The following is a 16,019-nucleotide window of genomic DNA, read 5'->3' on the forward strand; positions in this document are numbered from 1 at the left end:
ACTTTTTCTGAGTGTGTCGATCGCGAATACGGAAAAACTATAAGGAGTTGGAATGTCGTATTGGGTTTGTTGGAAAAGCTCAGATTCTTAGCTTTAAGATGATACATTTCGCTTCTAGGACGTTTTTATGGAGGTAGATTTTCAGAAATGAAGTCAAGTTTTCAGAATGACATGTGGCGTTTTTACAGGTTTGAAATCACAGGATGGATACACAATTCTAAATTCAGTTCTAGACAGGTTGAATGGATGGGATAAGATCACTTTAAACTAAGAGATTGGTTCTGTACAGTTCTTGATACTCACTCCTAGTTTTGGACAGGAATGCGACTTTGTCACAGATTTGGTCAGGATTGGGCTGCGGTTCTCTCTCCGGACAGTTTCTGGCACTGGTTCTGCTCACAGCAGTCTGGTCTGGGTCTGCTATCGGCACTGCACAGTGGTCTGGACTGGGTCTGCTATCGGCACTGCACAGCGGTCTGGTCTGGTTCTGGCACAGGGTTCTAGCCAGAATCAAACAGCTCGCCCGGCTGTTGAATAGTTTAGTTAGGTTGCTGGATTCTGGGGCCTCTGAAAAGGATTCAGCTTGTGGACTAGGCCTCTCTACTACAAGTTCTGGAATCTGGATACTAAGTTTTGGTCTCTGGATATTGTCTGATTTGAAGTCGTCCGGCAAAGTGCTGTGCAAGAAAGTGGAAAGAGCAGTCCCTATCTGGCTTTCAGTGGTTCTTTTTATGTCTTTTGAAAGTGGGTAGGAAGGCTGACTTTCAATGCCCAACCCACTTAGGGTTCTGATAGGTTAAAGGATTTACTGTCCTCTGCCTGGCGAACAGAGTAGTGAGTCATCCTGTGTCATCAGGTATCATTTTTATGGCTTTAAGGAAAGAACACTCCCCTTTGGTTTCTTATAGAAAATCAATTTTACCCAAAACACATATTTCCCAGATACACAAGTTGTTGAAATTACATGTACACATCATAGATTAATTAAGACAGGTCTCTGTTCAACCCTGATCTTTCTAAGAGCTTGGGTTCAGAAATGACATCATTTTGCATTTTTAGTGGGTTTTGCCATATTGGTTTTTCATCAAATCTTCCAAGGAGGTACACCCCATCTCTGCACATATTAAAGTAAGTTTTCATTTTTCTGATATACCCACAGTGTCTGCAATATTAATAAATCGTGGGGTTCGGTCTCAGAACATCACACAATGTCCAGCTTAGTCTCAAATTGTGAGTGAAATTTTCATATTAAGAATCCCCAAATTGTACATTTCTGTCAGCTTGATACAATATTTTATGAGCAATTTAATAAAACATACATTTGCTCTCAATTCAGTACACCCATTTGTTTGCTCCGCCCCGGTGAACTTGGCTTGACTCAGAGATCATGTGTCTTGCCTTCCCCAGAGCAGTCTTGACAGATCACACCCAAAATCAGCATATTCTATTCAGCTGAAGGCATCGGTTGTCTCTTTCCTGCGGGCTGCAGGGAAACTCTCCTCCCCTTTTAATCAACAGGACCCTGTGATATCCTGTGCTGTTGGTGTAGGGCCTGGGAAGAGTAGGTGTTAAGAATTCTCATTGACCAGCAAGCCCCTTGAAGTCTCAGCTAACTTAGGATGCTGTTTAGCTTCTGAAATACAGGTCTCCTGTCAGAACTTAGATCGCTAGCGCCGGTTAGTGTCAAGCACCGGTATTGCAGCCATTTTTGACAACTGCCTTACCAGTAAGCAGTCCTCAAATTATACTTTGTTCAAATATAGGTGCCCTTCTGTGGACCTCAGATTCATGTAGATTCTTGCGGGAGAATGATGTTGACCCCCCAACAAGGAGGTGGGACCTTTTTAGTGGTTCTGTGAGCCATGATTTTGGCAATTTTTGACATCAATTAAAACAGATTTTGACCAGCACTATATTCCTTTGCACTGATTTTGCTGTGTTTGCAGCCAAAGGATAGGGTCTGGCAATGGTCTCCTGTATTAACACTGACAGAGGCAAAAGTGGATGGTGGCCTATCTGTCAGGTTTTCACTGTGCATTATTGGATGATCTCTGGTGAGCAGCATGCTTTCCGGCGGTATAATGTTTCCCATGTCAGTAATGCACAATGATGTGGTAGGGCTTGGATGTTTGGATGAAAACATCCCACAAACAATGCTGCAGACAATCGGCAGCAAGAAAACGAGGGACTTCTGGTCGTTAGTCAACGCCAATGCAAAGGGCGACAACTAGCTACTATCTAATGGAGTGGGAGAACCAAGGTGGATCGAACACTTTGAGCAACTGTACAGAGCCCCGAAGAAACCTCCAGCACCTGCACTACCAGCAACAAAAGCCGAATGGCAGATCCCTACGGATCGAGAAACCATCATCAGCAAAATTAAAAAACTCAACAGCTCGCGTGCGGCGGGGCCGGACCGTATTACCAACTTTGATCTAAAACAAAGGGCCGAAAGCTGGGCAAACTTCGTTGGGAAAGTATTCAAAAACTGCAACGCATCGGCAGCCATTCCACCGTCCTGGAAGAAGGCTATAGTCGTACCTATTTTCAAAAAAGGTGCAAGAGACAACCCAAGCCACCACCAACCTATATCCTTACTAGATTCAATTGGTAAACTCTTCGCATCATTCATTCTGAAAGTTTCCAAGGCTGGGCAGCCACCGCCAAAATGATCGACCCAGTACAAGCAGGTTTTGTAAAAAACCTAGGGACGACAGGTAACATCCTGGCCTTGAGTATCTTGAAGGCTAAAGTATTAGGGGGCCATCCTAAAATCTACATGGCGTTCATCGACTTGACCCAGGCCTTTGACTGTGTTTACAGGACACTTCAATGGGAAAAACTGGACAACTACTACTGTCCACCATTAATCCTGAACCCCATCAAGGAATTGTACAGCAGAACATCGATGTGTGTACGACTGAACCAGCAAGGCCTACTGTCATCTTGGATAGAAACGGACCGAGGAGTGAAGCAAGGATGCCCCCTCGCCCTCTATAATGCATACATGGTGGATTACAAAGAGCAGGAGATCAAAGTTCGTACTTTTCCACCAAGGCTGGGAGAAGAGAAAATATCAAGAATGCAATACGAAGATGATATTATCTTGATGGACCAAACGCTGATATGTCTTCAAAGACAAGTCACGAACCTGGACTCCTACCTTCAAGCCAACCACCTACAGATGAACCGAGAAAAACTAAAATCTTGATCTTGGGAAAATCCACGAGAAAAAGAGAGAATTTTGCCTGGACGATATGAGATGAGAATCTGGAGATTGTGAACGAATTCAGATACCTCGGAGTAACACTGTACAAAAACTCCAAAGAAGTTCAGATGTGCGAAACCCTCCTGAAAAAAATATGTCTTCTGATAACACAGACCAGATTTTTATCCAACAAGAATGGACACTTCTCCCTGTATCCCGTCCTGACATTCTACAGGGCGAAAGTCATCCCCACAATAATGTACGGTGCAGAAGCAATGCCTTACATCCCGGCAACCTTCTGGCAGAGAGTAGAAGGTCTGTACTGGTGAAAAGTACTAAACCTACCACAGTCTACACCAGTGGTGCTGATCAGGAGAGAATTAACACTCCAATCATTAAGCTCCATCGTAACTCGGAACAAGCTCTTGCTCTATAGAAAGACGCTTTTGCCGCACCCACCGCTGATACTGAAGGCAATAGAGCAGGAAACTCGGGTAGGAACGTTCAAGATGCTTCAACACTGGGCGGAGAAAAACAAACAACAGCTAGACTGGGCAGGTTGCTCCCAAGAGGACCTCATCTCCAATCCAGTAAAGAGGCACGTTATGGAGAGAGACTGGATCCAAACTCTGGATGAAGCACAAGCTTCAAAATTCACAAAGGAGGGACCCGACAATCCAGCAAAAGTTAACGGAACCAGATCCTGCTTATTAAAATGCCCATCCAGGAAGCTCCGCGGAAATTTCCTGCCTATTCGATTGAATATCCTGCACACAAAGGAAATATTGGCTAGACGAAAACAAGCAAATACCAGCCTCTGCCGATTCTGCACTGAACCGGACATGATCGAAACACTTAAGCACTTGCTATTAAGATGCAGAGGGGTGGATGCGGTACGCACCCTCTACTTGGGCCGCCTCTCCGGCAATGCTTACTGTTTTGACGAAGAGGAAAGATGGAACAACCTGATGAGTGGAGAAAATACCAGATGGACTTTAGCCGTGGTGGGCTTCTTTGAATGCCTAGGCTTACTGAACCACCCGGAACCTAAAAAACCTATAACTTGAAGGGAACACATTTCTCCTCTAGACGGTGGAGACTGGAGCGATTAGGACATACTGCCAAGACTCCAGACAGAGAGATCGATCCTTTATAAGGAACCTTGTAAACATTGTTTTTTGTTTTAACAATTGAATTAAGTAATAAAATGTTTTTAAAAAACTTCTCGAGTTACCTCTGCTTCATGATTTGGTAAACAGGTATCTCTGAGTCCTCCAATGCTATTCCTCTACTCACAACGCAGGTAGTTTTGTAGTACGTTATGTTTGTTACCTGAGTTTATCTTCCACCAGCAGGTTTGCGTTTGTAATTTTATTTTGTTCCTTTACAGACATGCCTATCATGATTTCTAGTAACAGTAGTGATTGTTGGTGATATGTATTTCAGAGTATAGTCCAGACCTGCTTTTACATGGGGTACTGAAGCTTCCATGCTGTAGTTGCAGCGTTTATACTGCTTCACTTTTCAAATCTCCTGTTAGCGCTTCCTCACAAGTTATAAACTCCATACCTGCTTTCTCTCCTTCAGCAATTCCCTGCCATAGTCATGCTCACATCTACTGAGTGGCAGTTTAAATGGATGATGTGAGAAACATGAAGGTGTCTCACCTGCTAGTCCACAAGGATCTGTCATCCAGGTGGCCAGGACACGGCCATCACTATTGGTTCCAGTTCCTGGGGGTGGACCAGTTCTGGAGGATCACCTGGATGGGGGTCTTCGGGGAGTGGAGGTGTGACACTCACTGAAGGGTGAGACGCGGTATCCCCTTCCTTATGACACCTTTTCCCCATCCTACCAGGTAGGATATCTAGAAACTCAACCCCCGCCCCCTTTTCTGACACAAGCACTTTCTCACGGACAGTTCATTGTGAGCAACAACAGACTAACACCAGAGCCGTATACCTGACATGTCCCAACACAAGGGCAAGGCAGAGTCAGGGAATTACTGGTAACTACACACACCTGACTTACGTCACACTTCACCACACAGATAAAAGGCGGAGCACGAAAGAACACTCAGAGAAGGCCAAATGCACAAGGAAGCAGCTATTCTGGGATGGCAGTTTTAACCGAGGAGAAAGGCAGCGAGACCAGAGAGGACGAAAAGGAGGGAATTACCCTTGCCCTTTTCGAGAAAGAATTGCAACTTTCTAGAAGCCTCAAGGAAAAGAAACATAAGACCAGGAATTACAGCTGATGAGCGGTGTAGAATGTGTCAAAGGTACACAGGGCTCTCCCGCATTGAAACCTAAGGCGGTGAGAAGTGATTACCACTGTGGTAATACAATACACTCCAACAGCAAAACAACACCAATGATTTATGCAGAGCCGGTGAGTCAGGAGAGACTGATAACAGACCAGACTGTGTGATGCTCAAGGTTGCAGGCAGCAACATTGTATGAACAAATAACCTGTGTGCGATTGAACTGAAAAGCAAAAATAGGTACCAGATACTGATTGGTCTGGCACCACGTGGGTGCTCATTCGAAGGTCTCTGTTTGGTATCCCCCCACTTCCCAGCACTGTAAAAGATTATTGAACAGTGAAATTGAAGTGGTCCTACAGCGGGTTAAGTGGAAGCCTGTGCACATTCGAAAGTATTTGATTGCCTATGAACTGAAATTGGTCTGAGCCCGGCTGAGGGGGACTAATTGTCATAAGGGGATCTAAGCCCAGAATAGGGGGATCCAGGGTGAACAGTAAAACTCCTCTGCAAAGATATTGTTGTGGCAAATGTGAACCTGACTGAAGGATGTTTGCAAATTAAAGTTGGTCTGAACCCGGCTCAGGGGGAATAATTGTCAAAAGGGTATCTGAGCTCAGAAGGGGGGGATCCAGGGTGAACAGTAAAATTCTCCTACGAAGATATTGTTGTTACAAATGTGAACCTGATTGAGGGATGCACACGAATTAAGGTTGATCTGAACCGACTGAGGGAGGCCAATTGTTAAAGAAGGATCTGAGCCCAGCTGAGAGGGATTCAGGGCGAAGAGTAAATCACCTGCCTTGACTATTTGGAAAATGAACTTTTCTTTCTTGTTTATGGTACATCAGTTCCTCTGAGGCAAGAGACTTTGCACAAACAGACTTGGGCCCTGATGTTGGTGACGGAGACTGTGACCTTGTGCCAAAGAAGCCCAGGAGTGTGCTGTGGTCGAGTCACCCGCCTTGTCCTGTGCTGAAAAAATGGGGAAGGGAGGCTCATGGCCTAAGCATCCTGACTTATCATTTTGTGAACACTACTTTCTTTTTGTGAACATTACCCCATACTGTATTGCAGTGTAGCAATAGTTTTATTTTAGTATAGGCCCTTTTTATTTGACTAGACTCCACTAGGACTGTATTATTATTATTTGATGGTCGGTGCTTGCACCCATCAGACTTAGGTTTCCAGCATCATTTAGTGACATTCCATGTTACAAGTGCTCAGCTTTTGCTTGCCTCATAATATTCTAGTATCTAGGATCAGTTGCTCCCCTGGTCACATGGCCAATACCAGCAGCATATTTATTCAGTGAAGGTGCTTTGCTATTAGATTTCATTTTTACTTGTCTTGATCGAAACGGGCATTTTCATGTGTTTCTGTTATTCTCTCACTTCATAACATGCAATTTTCTCTGGTTACTCTGTGTGAGCCCTGTGGCCATTGCTTGCTGTGCAAGATATGTGGGCTCTGAGGGACCACACTAATCTACCTTTCTGTTCTAGCTGAATTGGTTATTGACAATCATAAACAGGCTTAACAATAAGGGGCTCTTCAATGTATGAGTTTCCTTTAGTATTAGCTTCAACCCACTGACCTCCTTCTTAGCCCTCTTCACCATGCTATCATATCTGCTCCATGTAATAAAATAAGTGAGTACATAGACGTCTTCTTCATTTCATATCAGATATGTTTTGGCTTGACCTGATAACTGAGAGCCTCACATAACACAGCCACTGTTTACCGCCCTTAAGGTTTCTCCTCCTATTTTGCAACTCATGCCTGCTTCTTTTGGCCTATAGTATAAAGGTAGGAGGTGTAGGATGAAAGAGTGTCAAGAACGGGGTTCCAATGTAAGGTTCCCCATTATACATTGTTCTTGGGTCAAGTTATTGTGTATGCGCCGTTGCTGCAGCTTCTGAGAGTGACATTGTCGCACTCCCCTTTGTATACTTTTAAGCAGCAGGGAAACTGGCTGGCGCGATCTAGAGCAGCTCCTCTTCGAGACTCCTTCAATGATGCCTTTGCAACCAGTCCCTCCTCCTCTACACACACCTTGACATCGCTACACACTTAACGTTTGGGAAGGGGGTTCTTGGAGGGAATCTCTAAGGCCGCTTATAGGGGTACTGTAGTCAGCTAGACCCCTGTCTTTGCTGTGGGATACAGCTGGGAGCTTGAAACAACCTCTGAAGCCTTAATCAGATTCCCACCAGTCCCGACGGCTGCCGCAGCACTCCCTCCGTCTCACTCCCCTATAACAGACGGTCTGTCGCACGGTGTCAGTGCCCCTCCGGTCGTGGTCAAAGTGTCAGAGTGCAAGCTCGTGCGGCTGAGGCAGGAGGGTGTTGGGGGTCTGTCGGCTTGCAATAGCTGTGCGTGCGCCCTGCAACATGCAGCGCACGCGCAGCTCGTCAATGTGCAAGGCAAGCTGCGTGCCTGCCTGATGGTAAGTAGTGGTCACGATTGACCGTCCAGGCGGTGGCCCACTGCTGTGCAGTGCGGAGTTGGACGGAAGAGAGCTCAGCCTCAAGACTGATAGTGGCAGCATCCTGACGTTCCGTATGACTGTGAGAGAGCAGTGATGTGCTGGGAGCGGCCGTGTGGCCCCGCTTAAAGACGAAGGCGTGGGGGCCCCCCTGCAGCGCAGGGTCTGGGGGGGGGGCTGTTACGCCACTGACCCCCATATTGGTCAGTACCTTTCTTTCATAGAGGCTATTCTTATGAAACAAGAATTCTCAGATTCTCCTCCTGATTTAGAGCACCACTGTGGCACTTCGTATTGACACAACAAATCAGCAGATCACTGAAGAGATTAATGAAAAAAGATAAATAGAGGAGAAGACCAGGAAGCCTGACAGAATTATTTTCACATGCAGTATTTTTTGTAGATTATTTTCCAGCATTTCTCCCAGCTACACGTTATTTCTTTCCTCAGTAAGTCTCCATCCATTCCAGGGAATGAGAAACACTCCTTATTACCACCCGCTGCCCCCTTCCAGCAGTCCTCTCTCTGCCCTGTGACGTGCAAAATCCTGCAGCCGCCATTTTACCCCCTTCCCTTGCTAATTAAATGTCCCTCTCCTCTCTTATCATTCCCTCCCCGTCCTCTTGCTCTTTTCTTTGCTTATCCTTCATACATCATTTGATATCCCTTTCTGATGACATCACAGAAATGACACCACCACGTGACCTTTCATAATGTTAAACAAAACTGAACATGACCCCACTTGGCAAATGGACTCTATGAGATCATAGACAGGAGCGTCACAGAAGTAGAACATAAGGCTACATTGCATTTACTAAAGCTGATAAAAAATGTTTGGAAAAATGAGATGTTGACATTACATTTTACTGATTGCTGACCAGAAAAAATAAATAAATAACTAAACGCTCTCCTTTTATGAACGATTTTTTTTTTTTAATCAAGCATTAATCAATCTTCAGTGCAATGTCAGCCCCATGACTAAATTAGCAGTATTTTTGACAGGTTTCCATGGAGGATTTTCAGCATCTACAATTAGAAGGTTTTGCACTTGCAGAAAGTCAGTCTCGGTTATGTAGCTCCTCTGCATACTGCTGAGTTTTAATCTGCCTGCGATAGGATGGCACATGAACGCTGGGCCTTGGGGAATGGGCTGCTCTCACGAGTCCCACCTGGATTCGTTCCCGCATCGTTCCCGCAAGCGAAGCATTAAACATCAGACAGGCAGGCCGCTGAGAGGAGAAACCCCCCCCCCACCCCCCCCGACCCTCTAATCAGGCCCTCTCGCAAAATGTACTGCAGAGGCAGGAAAACGAGAGAGGACCTCTTATCCGAGTTCAAATTAATATTGCGGAAAAACATCAATCTACAATTACATTGATGTAAAAAAATAAATGCGCTGTGGGAGCCCGGCTTCACTTTGAGATGTTTTGGGATCACAGATTTCGCCTTTTGGAAAAAATAAGTGATATAGTTTGTCTAGAAGGCGTTGTTCAGAGTGAGGTATCATAACATGACGGGAATAAGAAGAATCATTGAACGGAATATTTTACATTAATATGGCACATTTTAAGTTAGGATTATTTGCAGTGTAAATGTGTTTATTTAGCAAGGTCAGTGGCATGGACGTGGTTAACGGTGTTATAACTGTTCTGAGCGAAAGTCAGGATTACCCTTGCAATAAATATCACATGTCCTTCCTTGTCCCTTTCCCTGATGGATGTCCAAACTGTAAGAGGGGTGACTGCACCCTGGAGAGAGGATTAAGCCTATGGGCCTCACTACGAGTTTGGAAGTAGCCATGGTGCTATTAGCGACATGGCTGCCTCCAAAATCGTGTCTGGGTCCGGGTTCCTTGAATGATGAATTACCGGGCATTCCAACCTTGGTGGACCCGTTAATTCCTCTTTCAAAAAACCAATCCCCATTCCCATTTGAGCCCCGATAGGGCTCAATGGGAATGGGGATGGAGCTAATAACGGCCCATTAACAACGGGCCCGTTATTAGCTCCCTGGTCCCCTAGCGGGACCCGCAAAGGACGTCTGGTCTGACCAGACGTTCTGAGCGGGTTCCGCAAGCGAACCTCGTAATAGGGCGGAATGGGTTTACCGGCTCTGGCACCATTACCAGTGCTGGTAACCCCATTCCGCCAACCTCGTAATGAGGCCCTATGTATTCCTCATGTGTTTCAAACCCTGGTGTCCCATGATAGGTGAGCTCTTCCAACAGACCTTGGGGGTTATTCCGAGTATGGCGGTAGGGCGTTAACGGCACCAGTAAGGATGCCGGTGCCGTTAACCCCCTACTTCCGCATTCCGAGGTCACTTAGTGGGTCTCACTAGAGCCGGCTGGTTTTACCAGCCGCCCTTAGTGGGACCCGTTAAGGAACCATGGAGCTAATAATGGACCCGCAAATTGCGGGGCCGTTATTACCTCCTTCCCCATTCCCATTGAGCCCTATGGGGGCATGGTTTTCTGAATGGGGACTTACCGGGTCCGCATAGGTCGAATGTCCCGGTAAGTCCCCATTCCGACTACCCGGACACAGACCCGAGTTTGGAGGCAGCCATGGTGGAGGGTTGCGTGGCTGCAGAACACAAAGGATCAGATATCTCATGTAATTGACACAAGACAAAAAAGTAGCGACGTAATGGCCAAGTCCGCTATACCGCTCGTTTAATCGAGTTGGGAAATCCCAGAAAACCCATCTGTATTACAGATAGAGCAGCAATTGAGAATACCAGTAGGAAGAGGAGGAGGGCTGTAATGGCAAGAAATGGGTGTGAGGTTAGTGAGATTACAATGGCAGTGAGCAGCAACAGCTAGAACAAACTGATAAAGAGGTGCATTGAGGGGTCGGCTGTAGATGTGATACTAGATCAAAGTCTTTAGGAAAGGAAAGGCAAGTAACATCAAGTAGAAGAATGAAAACACATATTGCACTATAACCAAAAAAGTCATCGGTAGAAGGTTTAGAATAAATTGGAACCTCTGGTACTGCTCTGGGCAAACTTCCACACAACTGTTTTTTAGCCCGTCCGCACCATTGCATAAATGGTCCAGCCATATGCATATCAGTCAAGTACTTCCGCCAATGGGAGCAGCTTAGCTTTAACTGCTAGGCCAGGTCCCCTCTGCATGGAAACACAAGTAAATCCACGCATGGTTAGGCCTATTTGAGCTTCATCAGTGAGCTAGCAGCTTGGTTTCCTATGGTGCAGCGAGCTAGTAACTTGGGTATTCCCAGATGTGGGTCCAAAGCCTTCTGGGCCTAGAGACCAAAGTACTCCACATTGATGAAGCCCAATGAGGCCGAAACATGTCTGGGGAGGCTTGTGGACTTGTTAAGAAGGGATGTGACCTAGCAGTTCAGGCTGGGACCAAGACAAGTATGCATATGGTTTTTCCCCTTTTTGTAATGGCTTGGTAGGCTAAAGAACAATGGCTGGGAGAGTTGCCCTGAGCTGTGCCCGAGGTTGAGATTAATTCTAAACCTTACAGCCATAACCTTTTGTTTTGCTTCCAACATATTACACAACATGCACCCACACTGTTGAATGCTTTGGTAGGTGTGCAAGTCCTGCAGCAAAATAACATGTATGCTCTGTGTGTGCTGGAAAATGCTGGAGGTAATTCCGCCAGCGGTAATTCCAGCAATTGTGCTGATTATTGGCTGTAAGGCATTGGAATAATATCTAGCAGTTTGCTGGTGGTTTTTCCTCAACCTCAACCTCACCAAAAAAGTTACAGTAAGTGTTTTCAAATGCCAAAGAACAAAGAGTGTCAGAGAAAAGTAAAATGCTGCTTACCTCCTTCAAAACATCTCCCTTTCTCCTACTCCTGGTGTGGATCATCCCTGCTGTGTCTTCCTCCAGAAGACCTATCCCACAACCTATTCAGGATAATGATGATTCATTAAAGAGGCTTGCAAACTCATTTTCTGCCTACAAACTCACAAGAATCTATGGAAGAATAGCCAAATCTAATCTCATTGTAACACTCTCTGCCAAATTGTTGAGCAATGCCTGAATCGGTGTATGGGCTTCTGGCCTTGTCCAAACTCGTGATAGAAATTCCGATGTCACAGTTCCTGCACCGGAGCCCGTGGATTTCCCGGAATGCGGTGACTGAGCCTGCCGGTAGGCTGTTTGGAAATTCACCAAGTCATAGGGCCTCATTACGACCCAGGCGGTAAGGGTTTTACGGCGCCGTAAACAGCGCCGACCCTTACCGCCTGAGTACGAGGTCCCTTAGCGCAATGGCGGACTTAACACCTGCTTTTAGCAGGTGTTAAAATCCATGGCGCTAAGGGACCATGGAGTTAATTACGCCACCGTAATTTACGGTGGTGTAATTAAAGCCTTCCCCACTCCCATTATGCCCTATGGGGCAAAAATGGGAATGGGGAAGGGTAAATGGGGATTGGGGACTTACCGCCCCGCCAAGGTCGGAATGGGGCGGTAAGTCCGCCAACCACCATGGCGTAAATGTAGTTTACGCCATGGTGGTAAAGTCACGGCCCAGGCGGTAACTTACCGCCTGGGTCGTGATGAGGCCCATAGTGTGTGCTGTTTGGGCAGTAGACTTGTCCCCAAAGTGCATCTTGCTCGTTAGAACAGCGAGGCCCTGGTGCCCATTTCATGTTACCCCTGAAAGAGTACTATGAAATGTGAAAGAGGTTCATTATATGATGTTCCAGTTCAGCAAGCTTTCCAATCCATTCATTACATGAAGATAGACAAGATTATAAAGATGGGCAGAAAAAGTGGACTGAAAACAGTGGGATAATTAGGACGACACGGATTCCTTGAACTAGGAAGGAAACCTTGAATTGAATGTAGGAAAAGGTTGGGAACCCTGTCTGTGTTGGCGCTGGAGCCCAATCGATGTTGGATCTCAATCGATGTCATCGATGAGGTAGTGCGTCTATCACGAGCAAATGAGCAGTCTCAATACTGGGTTTGGCGTGTAGTGCTGATTTTATTAGCATGAAATAGCTACTGTCTTTAGAGCACATGTAGTGCAAACTACATGGAAAAAGCTGACACGTGTTTCAGATAAAGGTCTTTATCAAGACTGTGATGTGACATAGTGACATTGCCATATTGGTATTGTGGTGGGTGGCGGGTTGCTGTGAGTAGTGATGTGAGTTGTGACAAAGGACATTGTCAAGTGACAGGAGGGCATACATATTCCATTTGAGTAGTGCAGTGACAATAGTGAGTAAGATTTGACAGATACATAAAAGTAAAGTTAATAAAATAATACATGGTAATCAACAAAATAGATTGGCCAGGTGGTTGAAAGGCAGGAGCTGCAGCAAAGGATGAGAAGAAAAGGGGGGAGAGGCAGTAGGAAGGTTAGATAAGGTTAAACTCAAAATTGAAAGGAATTAAGAGGTGGGAGGAGGTTCTTACCGGTGGTGTAATGCATATTCATGTTCCTTGGTTAAGGAGGCTGGATAGCAACTATGAAAGGAGAGAACATGACAATTAATGTGGTAAGTATGCAGGTATAATGTTCCTGGATTGGGGAGAGTGGGTTGTTATGAGGTAGTTCGCACTCAGTAGCTGGTGTGTGGTGCAGGCATTAGGCTGTATCCTGCAACCCCAGGGTGGTGGTCTCACAGCAGGGAGGTAGTGAGCCTGACAATGAGAACCTGTCCTTGCAAGAGTGTTGACAAATGCTGTGAAATACGCTGTCTGGGATGGTGCTATATAGTTATCAGTCTAGGTGGTGTGATGCGCGCAGTGCTGGTCAAGTGGGATGGAGTGCCATGCGGAGCCCTGGAGATTGTGGTGACCCTGTGGATGTTGGTGGGATGCAGCTGGTTGGCAGGAATCTTTCCTGGAGGAGCAAGTGTGCTGGAGAGAACAACAGTCATGGCATTGTGCGTCATGGGCCAAGGTGGTTTCCTATGCTTGTGGCGGCATGGGAGTGACTGGGGATGAGCTGTTGAGTTGTAGTGGTAGGAGACTTGGCACTCGGATCCCCAAGTGTGTGGTCTAATCCAAAAGCATGTACACAGAGTTGCAGAGGCCATGGTAGTGAGGCCTGGTGCAGGGCAATTGAGGGACGGGTGGTCTACGCTCAGTGATCCTGGGCTAGATCAGTGAGCTGAGTTGGGCACAAGCGGGTGACAAGTGAGGTGAGCCCCGAGTCGGTTCATGGTGCAGTGGCCTGGGTTGAGATGGGTGGCTGGTATTCATGGAGGTGCCATATCATGTTAGCTTGGCTAGGGGGTGTGTGCTTACCTGTGTGACCAGCGAGGCCACTGGAGGCAAAATGAGCGGTCTCTGCCATCTTTCAATCCCGGCCGCCACCTTGTTGCTATAATTATATAGTATCGGTATGCAAATTGGCCAGTCTGTCAGAGGCAAGGCGGGTTTCCGATAGGCCGCTGGTTTGTCGTGGGAATAAGGTGCAATCATTAGCGCTATGCTGGGGGGTGGCATGTAAACAGTTGGCGGAGCTAATGGCCTGAGGATAGTAAATAGTTTGCAGAAGTGAGATCTGATATACGTGTCATGAAGGTCATGGGAATGGTCAATAATACCAAATAATGGGTGTGAGAGGGGAACAATGTTCACATATTGGCAGGCGTGTATTGTGAATTAGCTGGATGGTCAGGGAACAACTGAGCACATAATCTAAGATGTAAACTAGTGCAGTAAGTGACCAGAAGAATTAAAGAGTGGAACGAGGGAGGGTTTAGTTAGACATTCTTGTTAGATGGTGTATGACATGGGGTGCCTGTCACCAGGGATTGCATGGATGAGTGGGAACACAATACATTCTGTTGTAACAGATGGAGTGTGTTCATATATATATTACATAATCATTGTACATTGGTGGGGGTAGTCTGGATAGCAACATAGGAACCAATGATGTGTGTTATATAGATGGTAAGGGGTAGTAATTATTGTCAGATGGTGGATGACACAGGGTGCCTGTTTCCGGGATGAAACAGATTAGTGGGAACACAATACACTCTGTTGTGACAGATAGAATGATGTTCATATATATTTTACAAAGTCATTGTACATTGGTGGGGGGGGTTAAACCCACCTTGGGAACCAATGATGTATGTCAAACCACAGTTTCAACATTAGTCAGTTTCAAAGGAAAACATTCAGCTTGTGATCAGAGTTGAGGACTAGGCTATCACTTCTGTATTTACAGATGAGATTGGCCTCCCGTTGACAAAGTCTCAGTTCCCTGTCACCGCCTCTCTGATCACTTTTGATGATTTCCAGTCCCACAAATCGGATTCCTCTTTCTTGTCAAGTTGGTATTTTTCCTGCCAATGTAAAGCCAGGAGATATCTTGCTTCCTGTGAATTCAGTAGACCCGGATGTTCTCTGATCCTGGCTCTTAGTTCTCTGATAGTGCTGCCGATATATTTCAGTTTACAGGTACAAATAATGACATAAATTACCAATTTGGATTTGCAGTTTATGAATTGGGTGACTTTGTGGCTGTGAGATTAACTAAAGTGGATCAACTTTTCATTCAGAGCATGTGGGTAAATAGTGCATGTTCCACATTTGTGGAAACCGGTGGCGTTTGTTGATGTAAGCCAATTAAGGTTCTTTGTTACAGAGGGTGCCATAAATGATGGACTAAGCATGGTGCACAAAGTGGGTGCTTTGGTGTATGACAGTCGGGGCTTGGCAGGTATCCATTGTTGGATATCCGTGTCGATGCTTAGGGGATGCCAGTGTTTGAGTATTTTTTGCACTTGGTGACTCCCGATGAAATCTGGTAACATACCATATGACATCTTCCTGTGGTTCATTGTCTGCTTTCAGAGTCAGTATTGTTTTGCAGGCCCTATTTATAGCCATAGTGATTGCTGTTTCGATTGCCTTTTCCGTGTATCTTCGGTCTGAGAATCTATTTTGTAATAGGTTGCATTCCACATGAAATGCGGCATTGGTACTGCAATTTCTCTTGGCCCTTATAAATTCTCCTTTGGGGATGTTGTCTATCACAGTTCTGTGATGGCAACTTGTGGCGAACAAGACCGAGTTCATTTCTGTCGGTTTTCTGTAGGTGATTG

Source organism: Ambystoma mexicanum, chromosome 8, assembly GCF_040938575.1.
Source record: "Ambystoma mexicanum isolate Mex_15411 chromosome 8, UKY_AmexF1_1, whole genome shotgun sequence".
In the NCBI taxonomy this organism is placed as follows: Eukaryota; Metazoa; Chordata; class Amphibia; order Caudata; family Ambystomatidae; genus Ambystoma; species Ambystoma mexicanum.